A 16963-nucleotide genomic window follows, 5' to 3' on the forward strand; every position below is an offset into this window, starting at 1 on the left:
TCTCACTTCCTCAAGAGCCTTGCACAAGAGATTTTCCTCCCGCCGAGGAAAGCAACTCAAAGGGAACCTTGCGAAAATCTAATTAGGAGCCAGATTGCGGGATGCTAGGCAAACTGTTTGTCAGAAAAGCAAATTCATTTTGAGAAGCCCTGACCTGCGGGAAGGAAAAGCATTCAAGGGCAGAAGAAGGACTGTTCCCTGACCGGGAATCGAACCCGGGCCGCGGCGGTGAGAGCGCCGAATCCTAACCACTAGACCACCAGGGAACCCACAGCCATACAGCAAAAGTTCCTACACTGCTCTCCTAGTGACAAAGCTCATGGGGGCTGAAAGCATATTTTATTCTACAGCGAATATGAATCAGAACTTGAAAAAACACTCATGATTCCACCAGACTGTTTGTCACTTCCAAGCACAGGCCATCCCCTCCCCCGTGCTACTGAACCGACGAATTCCTGTACAATCGGGATCCCCGGGAAATCACAAGAGGGACACCTAGTGGCCGCTGATAGCTCAAAGACAGCTGGTACACCTTCTCACACCTACCTCGTTATTCAGCTTGCTGGAAGAATACATTGCGAATGACCGATTCAAGAGTGCAAGGGAGAAGAGTGCTCCAAAGTAGATGTATACATCGCAGCCGGGTTTTCCAGCAATTTACCTTTCTGATGAGCTGGTACTGCACTTTACGCCCACATAGAGCACCTGACTGGGTGGGGGACTGCGTGCGCATGAAGGTGGCTGAGGGCAATGGGAGCAAAGCAACCTGGGACACAGGGGACCCAGCCCCTTTCCTCTGCTTTCGTCTATAGGTCGGGGTGCCTTTTTAAGGACCTTCGATTAAAAAAAGCTGAGCTGCGTGGACAAATTACGCACGTCTACGTCTTAGAGGGATCTTCCCTGACCGGGAATCGAACCCGGGCCGCGGCGGTGAAAGCGCCGAATCCTAGCCACTAGACCACCAGGGAGGAGATGCTCTTGTGAGCCTGCCTTGCTCACTTCCTTATTGTGACTAAGCTAACTCCACTGTATAGATTGCCCATAAAGTACGAGTGGGGAAAAGTTAGGTGTCACACAGTGTGTTTGTCATAAGCAATTACCTTTATCCTCCTGCAAAAGCCTTTTTACTCTGCAATCACCTCTTGCTGGACAGCCTGCGCTGGAGCAGCCAGCATGAAAAGGGAGCTGAGTAAGGCAGGGCCTAGGGTCTCACCAGGGTGGCCGAGTGGTTAAGGCGTTGGACTTAAGATCCAATGGACAGTTGTCCGCATGGGTTCGAGCCCCATCCCTGGTATGGGTTTTCAGCGGGTGTGTAGGAACTTGCAGATGCTTTTTTAAAGCATTTTCCTCTGCCCTCCTCACCCTCCCAGTGCCCTTCCTTAACAGTCCCAATTCACGTCTCAGCTGTGGGGTCTGCTGCTACTCTGCACTTAGCATGGATGCTTCCCAAAGCAATGCAGTGCCACCTACGCAGAGCCCCTGCTTAGAGAAATACACCTCCTATGTCTTTTCCCACTGAAGGGAGCAGGAGGAAGTACTTGCTTCCTGGGGAACATGGGCCTGCCACTGGAATTTGTTAACCCGCCTCTTGCGGATTTCTCCCCTTTCTTTGATTTACACCTGCAGGCTCTCCCTTGCCATCGGAGCAGGATCTGCTGATGCAGGCCCGGCTGGATCAAATGTGCAAAGGCTTGTCCCCAGGCCTCGGGAAAAAATTGAGCAGAGATTCCCGCCTCCGCCTCCGCCTCCTCTTGCCTTCCGAACGGGCTTCCAAACGGGCAATGCCCTGACGGGTCCCCCACGCCCCATCCTGCCCATGCCCACACCCCTGTATATGAGGGTGACCCATGTCCCTCACCCTCCATGCTCGAACGGAAGACACGTGTGTCCTGAGGGGAGCGCCAGACAGGCATTTCTCCGGCCAGGCAGACCCCTGCAGCACCCGTTAGGCTCCAAAGCCTGTACATTCCCAAGATGCCACTGGTCACTATGCAAATCAGACAGCCCTGGCCACACCCTCTCCGCCGCTGGGCTCTGCTGCTTTCGGTACGTGCAGCTCAGCTTTTTCTTACCCTGAACCAGACTTCCGTTTCAGCAAAAAGGTGGGTTGCAGTGGGTCCGGGATGCCATTTGGAGACAAAGCCTGCGGCCCTGTCAAAGATGACTTCCTGCCGCACACCATGTGGTCAGAAGCCTACGAAAAGAAGCGCACCTCGGAATACAGAATCTCACTTCCTCAAGAGCCTTGCACAAGAGATTTTCCTCCCGCCGAGGAAAGCAACTCAAAGGGAACCTTGCGAAAATCAAATTAGGAGCCAGATTGCGGGATGCTAGGCAAACTGTTTGTCAGAAAAGCAAATTCATTTTGAGAAGCCCTGACCTGCGGGAAGGAAAAGCATTCAAGGGCAGAAGAAGGACTGTTCCCTGACCGGGAATCGAACCCGGGCCGCAGCGGTGAGAGTGCCGAATCCTAACCACTAGACCACCAGGGAACCCACAGCCATACAGCAAAAGTTCCTACACTGCTCTCCTAGTGACAAAGCTCATGGGGGCTGAAAGCATATTTTATTCTACAGCGAATATGAATCAGAACTTGAAAAAACACTCATGATTCCACCAGACTGTTTGTCACTTCCAAGCACAGGCCATCCCCTCCCCCGTGCTACTGAACCGACGAATTCCTGTACAATCGGGATCCCCGGGAAATCACAAGAGGGACACCTAGTGGCCGCTGATAGCTCAAAGACAGCTGGTACACCTTCTCACACCTACCTCGTTATTCAGCTTGCTGGAAGAATACATTGCGAATGACCGATTCAAGAGTGCAAGGGAGAAGAGTGCTCCAAAGTAGATGTATACATCGCAGCCGGGTTTTCCAGCAATTTACCTTTCTGATGAGCTGGTACTGCACTTTACGCCCACATAGAGCACCTGACTGGGTGGGGGACTGCGTGCGCATGAAGGTGGCTGAGGGCAATGGGAGCAAAGCAACCTGGGACACAGGGGACCCAGCCCCTTTCCTCTGCTTTCGTCTATAGGTCGGGGTGCCTTTTTAAGGACCTTCGATTAAAAAAAGCTGAGCTGCGTGGACAAATTACGCACGTCTACGTCTTAGAGGGATCTTCCCTGACCGGGAATCGAACCCGGGCCGCGGCGGTGAAAGCGCCGAATCCTAGCCACTAGACCACCAGGGAGGAGATGCTCTTGTGAGCCTGCCTTGCTCACTTCCTTATTGTGACTAAGCTAACTCCACTGTATAGATTGCCCATAAAGTACGAGTGGGGAAAAGTTAGGTGTCACACAGTGTGTTTGTCATAAGCAATTACCTTTATCCTCCTGCAAAAGCCTTTTTACTCTGCAATCACCTCTTGCTGGACAGCCTGCGCTGGAGCAGCCAGCATGAAAAGGGAGCTGAGTAAGGCAGGGCCTAGGGTCTCACCAGGGTGGCCGAGTGGTTAAGGCGTTGGACTTAAGATCCAATGGACAGTTGTCCGCATGGGTTCGAGCCCCATCCCTGGTATGGGTTTTCAGCGGGTGTGTAGGAACTTGCAGATGCTTTTGTAAAGCATTTTCCTCTGCCCTCCTCACCCTCCCATTGCCCTTCCTTAACAGTCCCAATTCACGTCTCAGCTGTGGGGTCTGCTGCTACTCTGCACTTAGCATGGATGCTTGCCAAAGCAATGCAGTGCCACCTACGCAGAGCCCCTGCTTAGAGAAATACACCTCCTATGTCTTTTCCCACTGAAGGGAGCAGGAGGAAGTACTTGCTTCCTGGGGAACATGGGCCTGCCACTGGAATTTGTTAACCAGCCTCTTGCGGATTTCTCCCCTTTCTTTGATTTACACCTGCAGGCTCTCCCTTGCCATCGGAGCAGGATCTGCTGATGCAGGCCCGGCTGGATCAAAAGTGCAAAGGCTTGTCCCCAGGCCTCGGGAAAAAATTGAGCAGAGATTCCCGCCTCCGCCTCCTCTTGCCTTCCGAACGGGCTTCCAAACGGGCAATGCCCTGACGGGTCCCCCACGCCCCATCCTGCCCATGCCCACACCCCTGTATATGAGGGTGACCCATGTCCCTCACCCTCCATGCTCGAACGGAAGACACGTGTGTCCTGAGGGGAGCGCCAGACAGGCATTTCTCCGGCCAGGCAGACCCCTGCAGCACCCGTTAAGCTCCAAAGCCTGTACATTCCCAAGATGCCACTGGTCACTATGCAAATCAGACAGCCCTGGCCACACCCTCTCCGCCGCTGGGCTCTGCTGCTTTCGGTACGTGCAGCTCAGCTTTCTATTACCCTGAACCAGACTTCCGTTTCAGCAAAAAGGTGGGTTGCAGTGCGTCCGGGATGCCATTTGGAGATAAAGCCTGCGGCCCTGTCAAAGATGACTTCCTGCCGCACACCATGTGGTCAGAAGCCTACGAAAAGAAGCGCACCTCGGAATACAGAATCTCACTTCCTCAAGAGCCTTGCACAAGAGATTTTCCTACCGCCGAGGAAAGCAACTCAAAGGGAACCTTGCGAAAATCAAATTAGGAGCCAGATTGCGGGATGCTAGGCAAACTGTTTGTCAGAAAAGCAAATTCATTTTGAGAAGCCCTGACCTGCGGGAAGGAAAAGCATTCAAGGGCAGAAGAAGGACTGTTCCCTGACCGGGAATCGAACCCAGGCCGCGGCGGTGAGAGCGCCGAATCCTAACCACTAGACCACCAGGGAACCCACAGCCATACAGCAAAAGTTCCTACACTGCTCTCCTAGTGACAAAGCTCATGGGGGCTGAAAGCATATTTTATTCTACAGCGAATATGAATCAGAACTTGAAAAAACACTCATGATTCCACCAGACTGTTTGTCACTTCCAAGCACAGGCCATCCCCTCCCCCGTGCTACTGAACCGACGAATTCCTGTACAATCGGGATCCCCGGGAAATCACAAGAGGGACACCTAGTGGCCGCTGATAGCTCAAAGACAGCTGGTACACCTTCTCACACCTACCTCGTTATTCAGCTTGCTGGAAGAATACATTGCGAATGACCGATTCAAGAGTGCAAGGGAGAAGAGTGCTCCAAAGTAGATGTATACATCGCAGCCGGGTTTTCCAGCAATTTACCTTTCTGATGAGCTGGTACTGCACTTTACGCCCACATAGAGCACCTGACTGGGTGGGGGACTGCGTGCGCATGAAGGTGGCTGAGGGCAATGGGAGCAAAGCAACCTGGGACACAGGGGACCCAGCCCCTTTCCTCTGCTTTCGTCTATAGGTCGGGGTGCCTTTTTAAGGACCTTCGATTAAAAAAAGCTGAGCTGCGTGGACAAATTACACACGTCTACGTCTTAGAGGGATCTTCCCTGACCGGGAATCGAACCCGGGCCGCGGCGGTGAAAGCGCCGAATCCTAGCCACTAGACCACCAGGGAGGAGATGCTCTTGTGAGCCTGCCTTGCTCACTTCCTTATTGTGACTAAGCTAACTCCACTGTATAGATTGCCCATAAAGTACGAGTGGGGAAAAGTTAGGTGTCACACAGTGTGTTTGTCATAAGCAATTACCTTTATCCTCCTGCAAAAGCCTTTTTACTCTGCAATCACCTCTTGCTGGACAGCCTGCGCTGGAGCAGCCAGCATGAAAAGGGAGCTGAGTAAGGCAGGGCCTAGGGTCTCACCAGGGTGGCCGAGTGGTTAAGGCGTTGGACTTAAGATCCAATGGACAGTTGTCCGCATGGGTTCGAGCCCCATCCCTGGTATGGGTTTTCAGCGGGTGTGTAGGAACTTGCAGATGCTTTTTTAAAGCATTTTCCTCTGCCCTCCTCACCCTCCCAGTGCCCTTCCTTAACAGTCCCAATTCACGTCTCAGCTGTGGGGTCTGCTGCTACTCTGCACTTAGCATGGATGCTTCCCAAAGCAATGCAGTGCCACCTACGCAGAGCCCCTGCTTAGAGAAATACACCTCCTATGTCTTTTCCCACTGAAGGGAGCAGGAGGAAGTACTTGCTTCCTGGGGAACATGGGCCTGCCACTGGAATTTGTTAACCCGCCTCTTGCGGATTTCTCCCCTTTCTTTGATTTACACCTGCAGGCTCTCCCTTGCCATCGGAGCAGGATCTGCTGATGCAGGCCCGGCTGGATCAAATGTGCAAAGGCTTGTCCCCAGGCCTCGGGAAAAAATTGAGCAGAGATTCCCGCCTCCGCCTCCGCCTCCTCTTGCCTTCCGAACGGGCTTCCAAACGGGCAATGCCCTGACGGGTCCCCCACGCCCCATCCTGCCCATGCCCACACCCCTGTATATGAGGGTGACCCATGTCCCTCACCCTCCATGCTCGAACGGAAGACACGTGTGTCCTGAGGGGAGCGCCAGACAGGCATTTCTCCGGCCAGGCAGACCCCTGCAGCACCCGTTAGGCTCCAAAGCCTGTACATTCCCAAGATGCCACTGGTCACTATGCAAATCAGACAGCCCTGGCCACACCCTCTCCGCCGCTGGGCTCTGCTGCTTTCGGTACGTGCAGCTCAGCTTTTTCTTACCCTGAACCAGACTTCCGTTTCAGCAAAAAGGTGGGTTGCAGTGGGTCCGGGATGCCATTTGGAGACAAAGCCTGCGGCCCTGTCAAAGATGACTTCCTGCCGCACACCATGTGGTCAGAAGCCTACGAAAAGAAGCGCACCTCGGAATACAGAATCTCACTTCCTCAAGAGCCTTGCACAAGAGATTGTCCTCCCGCCGAGGAAAGCAACTCAAAGGGAACCTTGCGAAAATCAAATTAGGAGCCAGATTGCGGGATGCTAGGCAAACTGTTTGTCAGAAAAGCAAATTCATTTTGAGAAGCCCTGACCTGCGGGAAGGAAAAGCATTCAAGGGCAGAAGAAGGACTGTTCCCTGACCGGGAATCGAACCCGGGCCGCGGCGGTGAGAGCGCCGAATCCTAACCACTAGACCACCAGGGAACCCACAGCCATACAGCAAAAGTTCCTACACTGCTCTCCTAGTGACAAAGCTCATGGGGGCTGAAAGCATATTTTATTCTACAGCGAATATGAATCAGAACTTGAAAAAACACTCATGATTCCACCAGACTGTTTGTCACTTCCAAGCACAGGCCATCCCCTCCCCCGTGCTACTGAACCGACGAATTCCTGTACAATCGGGATCCCCGGGAAATCACAAGAGGGACACCTAGTGGCCGCTGATAGCTCAAAGACAGCTGGTACACCTTCTCACACCTACCTCGTTATTCAGCTTGCTGGAAGAATACATTGCGAATGACCGATTCAAGAGTGCAAGGGAGAAGAGTGCTCCAAAGTAGATGTATACATCGCAGCCGGGTTTTCCAGCAATTTACCTTTCTGATGAGCTGGTACTGCACTTTACGCCCACATAGAGCACCTGACTGGGTGGGGGACTGCGTGCGCATGAAGGTGGCTGAGGGCAATGGGAGCAAAGCAACCTGGGACACAGGGGACCCAGCCCCTTTCCTCTGCTTTCGTCTATAGGTCGGGGTGCCTTTTTAAGGACCTTCGATTAAAAAAAGCTGAGCTGCGTGGACAAATTACGCACGTCTACGTCTTAGAGGGATCTTCCCTGACCGGGAATCGAACCCGGGCCGCGGCGGTGAAAGCGCCGAATCCTAGCCACTAGACCACCAGGGAGGAGATGCTCTTGTGAGCCTGCCTTGCTCACTTCCTTATTGTGACTAAGCTAACTCCACTGTATAGATTGCCCATAAAGTACGAGTGGGGAAAAGTTAGGTGTCACACAGTGTGTTTGTCATAAGCAATTACCTTTATCCTCCTGCAAAAGCCTTTTTACTCTGCAATCACCTCTTGCTGGACAGCCTGCGCTGGAGCAGCCAGCATGAAAAGGGAGCTGAGTAAGGCAGGGCCTAGGGTCTCACCAGGGTGGCCGAGTGGTTAAGGCGTTGGACTTAAGATCCAATGGACAGTTGTCCACATGGGTTCGAGCCCCATCCCTGGTATGGGTTTTCAGCGGGTGTGTAGGAACTTGCAGATGCTTTTTTAAAGCATTTTCCTCTGCCCTCCTCACCCTCCCAGTGCCCTTCCTTAACAGTCCCAATTCACGTCTCAGCTGTGGGGTCTGCTGCTACTCTGCACTTAGCATGGATGCTTCCCAAAGCAATGCAGTGCCACCTACGCAGAGCCCCTGCTTAGAGAAATACACCTCCTATGTCTTTTCCCACTGAAGGGAGCAGGAGGAAGTACTTGCTTCCTGGGGAACATGGGCCTGCCACTGGAATTTGTTAACCCGCCTCTTGCGGATTTCTCCCCTTTCTTTGATTTACACCTGCAGGCTCTCCCTTGCCATCGGAGCAGGATCTGCTGATGCAGGCCCGGCTGGATCAAATGTGCAAAGGCTTGTCCCCAGGCCTCGGGAAAAAATTGAGCAGAGATTCCCGCCTCCGCCTCCGCCTCCTCTTGCCTTCCGAACGGGCTTCCAAACGGGCAATGCCCTGACGGGTCCCCCACGCCCCATCCTGCCCATGCCCACACCCCTGTATATGAGGGTGACCCATGTCCCTCACCCTCCATGCTCGAACGGAAGACACGTGTGTCCTGAGGGGAGCGCCAGACAGGCATTTCTCCGGCCAGGCAGACCCCTGCAGCACCCGTTAGGCTCCAAAGCCTGTACATTCCCAAGATGCCACTGGTCACTATGCAAATCAGACAGCCCTGGCCACACCCTCTCCGCCGCTGGGCTCTGCTGCTTTCGGTACGTGCAGCTCAGCTTTTTCTTACCCTGAACCAGACTTCCGTTTCAGCAAAAAGGTGGGTTGCAGTGGGTCCGGGATGCCATTTGGAGACAAAGCCTGCGGCCCTGTCAAAGATGACTTCCTGCCGCACACCATGTGGTCAGAAGCCTACGAAAAGAAGCGCACCTCGGAATACAGAATCTCACTTCCTCAAGAGCCTTGCACAAGAGATTTTCCTCCCGCCGAGGAAAGCAACTCAAAGGGAACCTTGCGAAAATCAAATTAGGAGCCAGATTGCGGGATGCTAGGCAAACTGTTTGTCAGAAAAGCGAATTCATTTTGAGAAGCCCTGACCTGCGGGAAGGAAAAGCATTCAAGGGCAGAAGAAGGACTGTTCCCTGACCGGGAATCGAACCCGGGCCGCGGCGGTGAGAGCGCCGAATCCTAACCACTAGACCACCAGGGAACCCACAGCCATACAGCAAAAGTTCCTACACTGCTCTCCTAGTGACAAAGCTCATGGGGGCTGAAAGCATATTTTATTCTACAGCGAATATGAATCAGAACTTGAAAAAACACTCATGATTCCACCAGACTGTTTGTCACTTCCAAGCACAGGCCATCCCCTCCCCCGTGCTACTGAACCGACGAATTCCTGTACAATCGGGATCCCCGGGAAATCACAAGAGGGACACCTAGTGGCTGCTGATAGCTCAAAGACAGCTGGTACACCTTCTCACACCTACCTCGTTATTCAGCTTGCTGGAAGAATACATTGCGAATGACCGATTCAAGAGTGCAAGGGAGAAGAGTGCTCCAAAGTAGATGTATACATCGCAGCCGGGTTTTCCAGCAATTTACCTTTCTGATGAGCTGGTACTGCACTTTACGCCCACATAGAGCACCTGACTGGGTGGGGGACTGCGTGCGCATGAAGGTGGCTGAGGGCAATGGGAGCAAAGCAACCTGGGACACAGGGGACCCAGCCCCTTTCCTCTGCTTTCGTCTATAGGTCGGGGTGCCTTTTTAAGGACCTTCGATTAAAAAAAGCTGAGCTGCGTGGACAAATTACGCACGTCTACGTCTTAGAGGGATCTTCCCTGACCGGGAATCGAACCCGGGCCGCGGCGGTGAAAGCGCCGAATCCTAGCCACTAGACCACCAGGGAGGAGATGCTCTTGTGAGCCTGCCTTGCTCACTTCCTTATTGTGACTAAGCTAACTCCACTGTATAGATTGCCCATAAAGTACGAGTGGGGAAAAGTTAGGTGTCACACAGTGTGTTTGTCATAAGCAATTACCTTTATCCTCCTGCAAAAGCCTTTTTACTCTGCAATCACCTCTTGCTGGACAGCCTGCGCTGGAGCAGCCAGCATGAAAAGGGAGCTGAGTAAGGCAGGGCCTAGGGTCTCACCAGGGTGGCCGAGTGGTTAAGGCGTTGGACTTAAGATCCAATGGACAGTTGTCCGCATGGGTTCGAGCCCCATCCCTGGTATGGGTTTTCAGCGGGTGTGTAGGAACTTGCAGATGCTTTTTTAAAGCATTTTCCTCTGCCCTCCTCACCCTCCCAGTGCCCTTCCTTAACAGTCCCAATTCACGTCTCAGCTGTGGGGTCTGCTGCTACTCTGCACTTAGCATGGATGCTTCCCAAAGCAATGCAGTGCCACCTACGCAGAGCCCCTGCTTAGAGAAATACACCTCCTATGTCTTTTCCCACTGAAGGGAGCAGGAGGAAGTACTTGCTTCCTGGGGAACATGGGCCTGCCACTGGAATTTGTTAACCCGCCTCTTGCGGATTTCTCCCCTTTCTTTGATTTACACCTGCAGGCTCTCCCTTGCCATCGGAGCAGGATCTGCTGATGCAGGCCCGGCTGGATCAAATGTGCAAAGGCTTGTCCCCAGGCCTCGGGAAAAAATTGAGCAGAGATTCCCGCCTCCGCCTCCGCCTCCTCTTGCCTTCCGAACGGGCTTCCAAACGGGCAATGCCCTGACGGGTCCCCCACGCCCCATCCTGCCCATGCCCACACCCCTGTATATGAGGGTGACCCATGTCCCTCACCCTCCATGCTCGAACGGAAGACACGTGTGTCCTGAGGGGAGCGCCAGACAGGCATTTCTCCGGCCAGGCAGACCCCTGCAGCACCCGTTAGGCTCCAAAGCCTGTACATTCCCAAGATGCCACTGGTCACTATGCAAATCAGACAGCCCTGGCCACACCCTCTCCGCCGCTGGGCTCTGCTGCTTTCGGTACGTGCAGCTCAGCTTTTTCTTACCCTGAACCAGACTTCCGTTTCAGCAAAAAGGTGGGTTGCAGTGGGTCCGGGATGCCATTTGGAGACAAAGCCTGCGGCCCTGTCAAAGATGACTTCCTGCCGCACACCATGTGGTCAGAAGCCTACGAAAAGAAGCGCACCTCGGAATACAGAATCTCACTTCCTCAAGAGCCTTGCACAAGAGATTTTCCTCCCGCCGAGGAAAGCAACTCAAAGGGAACCTTGCGAAAATCAAATTAGGAGCCAGATTGCGGGATGCTAGGCAAACTGTTTGTCAGAAAAGCAAATTCATTTTGAGAAGCCCTGACCTGCGGGAAGGAAAAGCATTCAAGGGCAGAAGAAGGACTGTTCCCTGACCGGGAATCGAACCCAGGCCGCGGCGGTGAGAGCGCCGAATCCTAACCACTAGACCACCAGGGAACCCAGAGCCATACAGCAAAAGTTCCTACACTGCTCTCCTAGTGACAAAGCTCATGGGGGCTGAAAGCATATTTTATTCTACAGCGAATATGAATCAGAACTTGAAAAAACACTCATGATTCCACCAGACTGTTTGTCACTTCCAAGCACAGGCCATCCCCTCCCCCGTGCTACTGAACCGACGAATTCCTGTACAATCGGGATCCCCGGGAAATCACAAGAGGGACACCTAGTGGCCGCTGATAGCTCAAAGACAGCTGGTACACCTTCTCACACCTACCTCGTTATTCAGCTTGCTGGAAGAATACATTGCGAATGACCGATTCAAGAGTGCAAGGGAGAAGAGTGCTCCAAAGTAGATGTATACATCGCAGCCGGGTTTTCCAGCAATTTACCTTTCTGATGAGCTGGTACTGCACTTTACGCCCACATAGAGCACCTGACTGGGTGGGGGACTGCGTGCGCATGAAGGTGGCTGAGGGCAATGGGAGCAAAGCAACCTGGGACCCAGGGGACCCAGCCCCTTTCCTCTGCTTTCGTCTATAGGTCGGGGTGCCTTTTTAAGGACCTTCGATTAAAAAAAGCTGAGCTGCGTGGACAAATTACGCACGTCTACGTCTTAGAGGGATCTTCCCTGACCGGGAATCGAACCCGGGCCGCGGCGGTGAAAGCGCCGAATCCTAGCCACTAGACCACCAGGGAGGAGATGCTCTTGTGAGCCTGCCTTGCTCACTTCCTTATTGTGACTAAGCTAACTCCACTGTATAGATTGCCCATAAAGTACGAGTGGGGAAAAGTTAGGTGTCACACAGTGTGTTTGTCATAAGCAATTACCTTTATCCTCCTGCAAAAGCCTTTTTACTCTGCAATCACCTCTTGCTGGACAGCCTGCGCTGGAGCAGCCAGCATGAAAAGGGAGCTGAGTAAGGCAGGGCCTAGGGTCTCACCAGGGTGGCCGAGTGGTTAAGGCGTTGGACTTAAGATCCAATGGACAGTTGTCCGCATGGGTTCGAGCCCCATCCCTGGTATGGGTTTTCAGCGGGTGTGTAGGAACTTGCAGATGCTTTTTTAAAGCATTTTCCTCTGCCCTCCTCACCCTCCCAGTGCCCTTCCTTAACAGTCCCAATTCACGTCTCAGCTGTGGGGTCTGCTGCTACTCTGCACTTAGCATGGATGCTTCCCAAAGCAATGCAGTGCCACCTACGCAGAGCCCCTGCTTAGAGAAATACACCTCCTATGTCTTTTCCCACTGAAGGGAGCAGGAGGAAGTACTTGCTTCCTGGGGAACATGGGCCTGCCACTGGAATTTGTTAACCCGCCTCTTGCGGATTTCTCCCCTTTCTTTGATTTACACCTGCAGGCTCTCCCTTGCCATCGGAGCAGGATCTGCTGATGCAGGCCCGGCTGGATCAAATGTGCAAAGGCTTGTCCCCAGGCCTCGGGAAAAAATTGAGCAGAGATTCCCGCCTCCGCCTCCGCCTCCTCTTGCCTTCCGAACGGGCTTCCAAACGGGCAATGCCCTGACGGGTCCCCCACGCCCCATCCTGCCCATGCCCACACCCCTGTATATGAGGGTGACCCATGTCCCTCACCCTCCATGCTCGAACGGAAGACACGTGTGTCCTGAGGGGAGCGCCAGACAGGCATTTCTCCGGCCAGGCAGACCCCTGCAGCACCCGTTAGGCTCCAAAGCCTGTACATTCCCAAGATGCCACTGGTCACTATGCAAATCAGACAGCCCTGGCCACACCCTCTCCGCCGCTGGGCTCTGCTGCTTTCGGTACGTGCAGCTCAGCTTTTTCTTACCCTGAACCAGACTTCCGTTTCAGCAAAAAGGTGGGTTGCAGTGGGTCCGGGATGCCATTTGGAGACAAAGCCTGCGGCCCTGTCAAAGATGACTTCCTGCCGCACACCATGTGGTCAGAAGCCTACGAAAAGAAGCGCACCTCGGAATACAGAATCTCACTTCCTCAAGAGCCTTGCACAAGAGATTTTCCTCCCGCCGAGGAAAGCAACTCAAAGGGAACCTTGCGAAAATCAAATTAGGAGCCAGATTGCGGGATGCTAGGCAAACTGTTTGTCAGAAAAGCGAATTCATTTTGAGAAGCCCTGACCTGCGGGAAGGAAAAGCATTCAAGGGCAGAAGAAGGACTGTTCCCTGACCGGGAATCGAACCCGGGCCGCGGCGGTGAGAGCGCCGAATCCTAACCACTAGACCACCAGGGAACCCACAGCCATACAGCAAAAGTTCCTACACTGCTCTCCTAGTGACAAAGCTCATGGGGGCTGAAAGCATATTTTATTCTACAGCGAATATGAATCAGAACTTGAAAAAACACTCATGATTCCACCAGACTGTTTGTCACTTCCAAGCACAGGCCATCCCCTCCCCCGTGCTACTGAACCGACGAATTCCTGTACAATCGGGATCCCCGGGAAATCACAAGAGGGACACCTAGTGGCCGCTGATAGCTCAAAGACAGCTGGTACACCTTCTCACACCTACCTCGTTATTCAGCTTGCTGGAAGAATACATTGCGAATGACCGATTCAAGAGTGCAAGGGAGAAGAGTGCTCCAAAGTAGATGTATACATCGCAGCCGGGTTTTCCAGCAATTTACCTTTCTGATGAGCTGGTACTGCACTTTACGCCCACATAGAGCACCTGACTGGGTGGGGGACTGCGTGCGCATGAAGGTGGCTGAGGGCAATGGGAGCAAAGCAACCTGGGACACAGGGGACCCAGCCCCTTTCCTCTGCTTTCGTCTATAGGTCGGGGTGCCTTTTTAAGGACCTTCGATTAAAAAAAGCTGAGCTGCGTGGACAAATTACGCACGTCTACGTCTTAGAGGGATCTTCCCTGACCGGGAATCGAACCCGGGCCGCGGCGGTGAAAGCGCCGAATCCTAGCCACTAGACCACCAGGGAGGAGATGCTCTTGTGAGCCTGCCTTGCTCACTTCCTTATTGTGACTAAGCTAACTCCACTGTATAGATTGCCCATAAAGTACGAGTGGGGAAAAGTTAGGTGTCACACAGTGTGTTTGTCATAAGCAATTACCTTTATCCTCCTGCAAAAGCCTTTTTACTCTGCAATCACCTCTTGCTGGACAGCCTGCGCTGGAGCAGCCAGCATGAAAAGGGAGCTGAGTAAGGCAGGACCTAGGGTCTCACCAGGGTGGCCGAGTGGTTAAGGCGTTGGACTTAAGATCCAATGGACAGTTGTCCGCATGGGTTCGAGCCCCATCCCTGGTATGGGTTTTCAGCGGGTGTGTAGGAACTTGCAGATGCTTTTGTAAAGCATTTTCCTCTGCCCTCCTCACCCTCCCAGTGCCCTTCCTTAACAGTCCCAATTCACGTCTCAGCTGTGGGGTCTGCTGCTACTCTGCACTTAGCATGGATGTTTGCCAAAGCAATGCAGTGCCACCTACGCAGAGCCCCTGCTTAGAGAAATACACCTCCTATGTCTTTTCCCACTGAAGGGAGCAGGAGGAAGTACTTGCTTCCTGGGGAACATGGGCCTGCCACTGGAATTTGTTAACCCGCCTCTTGCGGATTTCTCCCCTTTCTTTGATTTACACCTGCAGGCTCTCCCTTGCCATCGGAGCAGGATCTGCTGATGCAGGCCCGGCTGGATCAAATGTGCAAAGGCTTGTCCCCAGGCCTCGGGAAAAAATTGAGCAGAGATTCCCGCCTCCGCCTCCGCCTCCTCTTGCCTTCCGAACGGGCTTCCAAACGGGCAATGCCCTGACGGGTCCCCCACGCCCCATCCTGCCCATGCCCACACCCCTGTATATGAGGGTGACCCATGTCCCTCACCCTCCATGCTCGAACGGAAGACACGTGTGTCCTGAGGGGAGCGCCAGACAGGCATTTCTCCGGCCAGGCAGACCCCTGCAGCACCCGTTAGGCTCCAAAGCCTGTACATTCCCAAGATGCCACTGGTCACTATGCAAATCAGACAGCCCTGGCCACACCCTCTCCGCCGCTGGGCTCTGCTGCTTTCGGTACGTGCAGCTCAGCTTTTTCTTACCCTGAACCAGACTTCCGTTTCAGCAAAAAGGTGGGTTGCAGTGGGTCCGGGATGCCATTTGGAGACAAAGCCTGCGGCCCTGTCAAAGATGACTTCCTGCCGCACACCATGTGGTCAGAAGCCTACGAAAAGAAGCGCACCTCGGAATACAGAATCTCACTTCCTCAAGAGCCTTGCACAAGAGATTTTCCTCCCGCCGAGGAAAGCAACTCAAAGGGAACCTTGCGAAAATCAAATTAGGAGCCAGATTGCGGGATGCTAGGCAAACTGTTTGTCAGAAAAGCAAATTCATTTTGAGAAGCCCTGACCTGCGGGAAGGAAAAGCATTCAAGGGCAGAAGAAGGACTGTTCCCTGACCGGGAATCGAACCCGGGCCGCGGCGGTGAGAGCGCCGAATCCTAACCACTAGACCACCAGGGAACCCACAGCCATACAGCAAAAGTTCCTACACTGCTCTCCTAGTGACAAAGCTCATGGGGGCTGAAAGCATATTTTATTCTACAGCGAATATGAATCAGAACTTGAAAAAACACTCATGATTCCACCAGACTGTTTGTCACTTCCAAGCACAGGCCATCCCCTCCCCCGTGCTACTGAACCGACGAATTCCTGTACAATCGGGATCCCCGGGAAATCACAAGAGGGACACCTAGTGGCTGCTGATAGCTCAAAGACAGCTGGTACACCTTCTCACACCTACCTCGTTATTCAGCTTGCTGGAAGAATACATTGCGAATGACCGATTCAAGAGTGCAAGGGAGAAGAGTGCTCCAAAGTAGATGTATACATCGCAGCCGGGTTTTCCAGCAATTTACCTTTCTGATGAGCTGGTACTGCACTTTACGCCCACATAGAGCACCTGACTGGGTGGGGGACTGCGTGCGCATGAAGGTGGCTGAGGGCAATGGGAGCAAAGCAACCTGGGACACAGGGGACCCAGCCCCTTTCCTCTGCTTTCGTCTATAGGTCGGGGTGCCTTTTTAAGGACCTTCGATTAAAAAAAGCTGAGCTGCGTGGACAAATTACGCACGTCTACGTCTTAGAGGGATCTTCCCTGACCGGGAATCGAACCCGGGCCGCGGCGGTGAAAGCGCCGAATCCTAGCCACTAGACCACCAGGGAGGAGATGCTCTTGTGAGCCTGCCTTGCTCACTTCCTTATTGTGACTAAGCTAACTCCACTGTATAGATTGCCCATAAAGTACGAGTGGGGAAAAGTTAGGTGTCACACAGTGTGTTTGTCATAAGCAATTACCTTTATCCTCCTGCAAAAGCCTTTTTACTCTGCAATCACCTCTTGCTGGACAGCCTGCGCTGGAGCAGCCAGCATGAAAAGGGAGCTGAGTAAGGCAGGGCCTAGGGTCTCACCAGGGTGGCCGAGTGGTTAAGGCGTTGGACTTAAGATCCAATGGACAGTTGTCCGCATGGGTTCGAGCCCCATCCCTGGTATGGGTTTTCAGCGGGTGTGTAGGAACTTGCAGATGCTTTTTTAAAGCATTTTCCTCTGCCCTCCTCACCCTCCCAGTGCCCTTCCTTAACAGT

The 16963-nt window shown here is 53.3% G+C and overlaps 20 non-coding genes across 20 annotated transcripts; 7 read left to right on the forward strand and 13 right to left on the reverse strand.

Annotated features, from left to right (window-relative positions):
* Positions 1 to 194: 194 nt before the first annotated feature.
* Positions 195 to 266, reverse strand: TRNAE-CUC (transfer RNA glutamic acid (anticodon CUC)). Its single transcript has one exon. It is a non-coding gene; the product is annotated as a tRNA-Glu (tRNA).
* A 630-nt stretch (positions 267 to 896) lies between these two features.
* On the reverse strand, positions 897 to 968 carry TRNAE-UUC (transfer RNA glutamic acid (anticodon UUC)). The gene has a single exon. It is a non-coding gene; the product is annotated as a tRNA-Glu (tRNA).
* A 243-nt stretch (positions 969 to 1211) lies between these two features.
* On the forward strand, positions 1212 to 1294 carry TRNAL-UAA (transfer RNA leucine (anticodon UAA)). The gene has a single exon. It is a non-coding gene; the product is annotated as a tRNA-Leu (tRNA).
* A 1828-nt stretch (positions 1295 to 3122) lies between these two features.
* On the reverse strand, positions 3123 to 3194 carry TRNAE-UUC (transfer RNA glutamic acid (anticodon UUC)). The gene has a single exon. It is a non-coding gene; the product is annotated as a tRNA-Glu (tRNA).
* A 243-nt stretch (positions 3195 to 3437) lies between these two features.
* On the forward strand, positions 3438 to 3520 carry TRNAL-UAA (transfer RNA leucine (anticodon UAA)). The gene has a single exon. It is a non-coding gene; the product is annotated as a tRNA-Leu (tRNA).
* Positions 3521 to 5342: 1822 nt separating this feature from the next.
* Positions 5343 to 5414, reverse strand: TRNAE-UUC (transfer RNA glutamic acid (anticodon UUC)). Its single transcript has one exon. It is a non-coding gene; the product is annotated as a tRNA-Glu (tRNA).
* Positions 5415 to 5657: 243 nt separating this feature from the next.
* On the forward strand, positions 5658 to 5740 carry TRNAL-UAA (transfer RNA leucine (anticodon UAA)). The gene has a single exon. It is a non-coding gene; the product is annotated as a tRNA-Leu (tRNA).
* A 1126-nt stretch (positions 5741 to 6866) lies between these two features.
* TRNAE-CUC (transfer RNA glutamic acid (anticodon CUC)) lies at positions 6867 to 6938 on the reverse strand. The gene has a single exon. It is a non-coding gene; the product is annotated as a tRNA-Glu (tRNA).
* A 630-nt stretch (positions 6939 to 7568) lies between these two features.
* On the reverse strand, positions 7569 to 7640 carry TRNAE-UUC (transfer RNA glutamic acid (anticodon UUC)). The gene has a single exon. It is a non-coding gene; the product is annotated as a tRNA-Glu (tRNA).
* A 1452-nt stretch (positions 7641 to 9092) lies between these two features.
* TRNAE-CUC (transfer RNA glutamic acid (anticodon CUC)) lies at positions 9093 to 9164 on the reverse strand. The gene has a single exon. It is a non-coding gene; the product is annotated as a tRNA-Glu (tRNA).
* Positions 9165 to 9794: 630 nt separating this feature from the next.
* Positions 9795 to 9866, reverse strand: TRNAE-UUC (transfer RNA glutamic acid (anticodon UUC)). The gene has a single exon. It is a non-coding gene; the product is annotated as a tRNA-Glu (tRNA).
* Positions 9867 to 10109: 243 nt separating this feature from the next.
* Positions 10110 to 10192, forward strand: TRNAL-UAA (transfer RNA leucine (anticodon UAA)). Its single transcript has one exon. It is a non-coding gene; the product is annotated as a tRNA-Leu (tRNA).
* A 1828-nt stretch (positions 10193 to 12020) lies between these two features.
* On the reverse strand, positions 12021 to 12092 carry TRNAE-UUC (transfer RNA glutamic acid (anticodon UUC)). The gene has a single exon. It is a non-coding gene; the product is annotated as a tRNA-Glu (tRNA).
* A 243-nt stretch (positions 12093 to 12335) lies between these two features.
* On the forward strand, positions 12336 to 12418 carry TRNAL-UAA (transfer RNA leucine (anticodon UAA)). The gene has a single exon. It is a non-coding gene; the product is annotated as a tRNA-Leu (tRNA).
* Positions 12419 to 13544: 1126 nt separating this feature from the next.
* TRNAE-CUC (transfer RNA glutamic acid (anticodon CUC)) lies at positions 13545 to 13616 on the reverse strand. The gene has a single exon. It is a non-coding gene; the product is annotated as a tRNA-Glu (tRNA).
* A 630-nt stretch (positions 13617 to 14246) lies between these two features.
* TRNAE-UUC (transfer RNA glutamic acid (anticodon UUC)) lies at positions 14247 to 14318 on the reverse strand. Its single transcript has one exon. It is a non-coding gene; the product is annotated as a tRNA-Glu (tRNA).
* Positions 14319 to 14561: 243 nt separating this feature from the next.
* TRNAL-UAA (transfer RNA leucine (anticodon UAA)) lies at positions 14562 to 14644 on the forward strand. The gene has a single exon. It is a non-coding gene; the product is annotated as a tRNA-Leu (tRNA).
* A 1126-nt stretch (positions 14645 to 15770) lies between these two features.
* On the reverse strand, positions 15771 to 15842 carry TRNAE-CUC (transfer RNA glutamic acid (anticodon CUC)). The gene has a single exon. It is a non-coding gene; the product is annotated as a tRNA-Glu (tRNA).
* A 630-nt stretch (positions 15843 to 16472) lies between these two features.
* On the reverse strand, positions 16473 to 16544 carry TRNAE-UUC (transfer RNA glutamic acid (anticodon UUC)). The gene has a single exon. It is a non-coding gene; the product is annotated as a tRNA-Glu (tRNA).
* A 243-nt stretch (positions 16545 to 16787) lies between these two features.
* TRNAL-UAA (transfer RNA leucine (anticodon UAA)) lies at positions 16788 to 16870 on the forward strand. The gene has a single exon. It is a non-coding gene; the product is annotated as a tRNA-Leu (tRNA).
* The last annotated feature ends 93 nt before the right edge of the window (positions 16871 to 16963 follow it).

The sequence above is a fragment of the Triturus cristatus genome, chromosome 5_2 (genome assembly GCF_964204655.1).
Source record: "Triturus cristatus chromosome 5_2, aTriCri1.1, whole genome shotgun sequence".
NCBI lineage: Eukaryota > Metazoa > Chordata > Amphibia > Caudata > Salamandridae > Triturus > Triturus cristatus.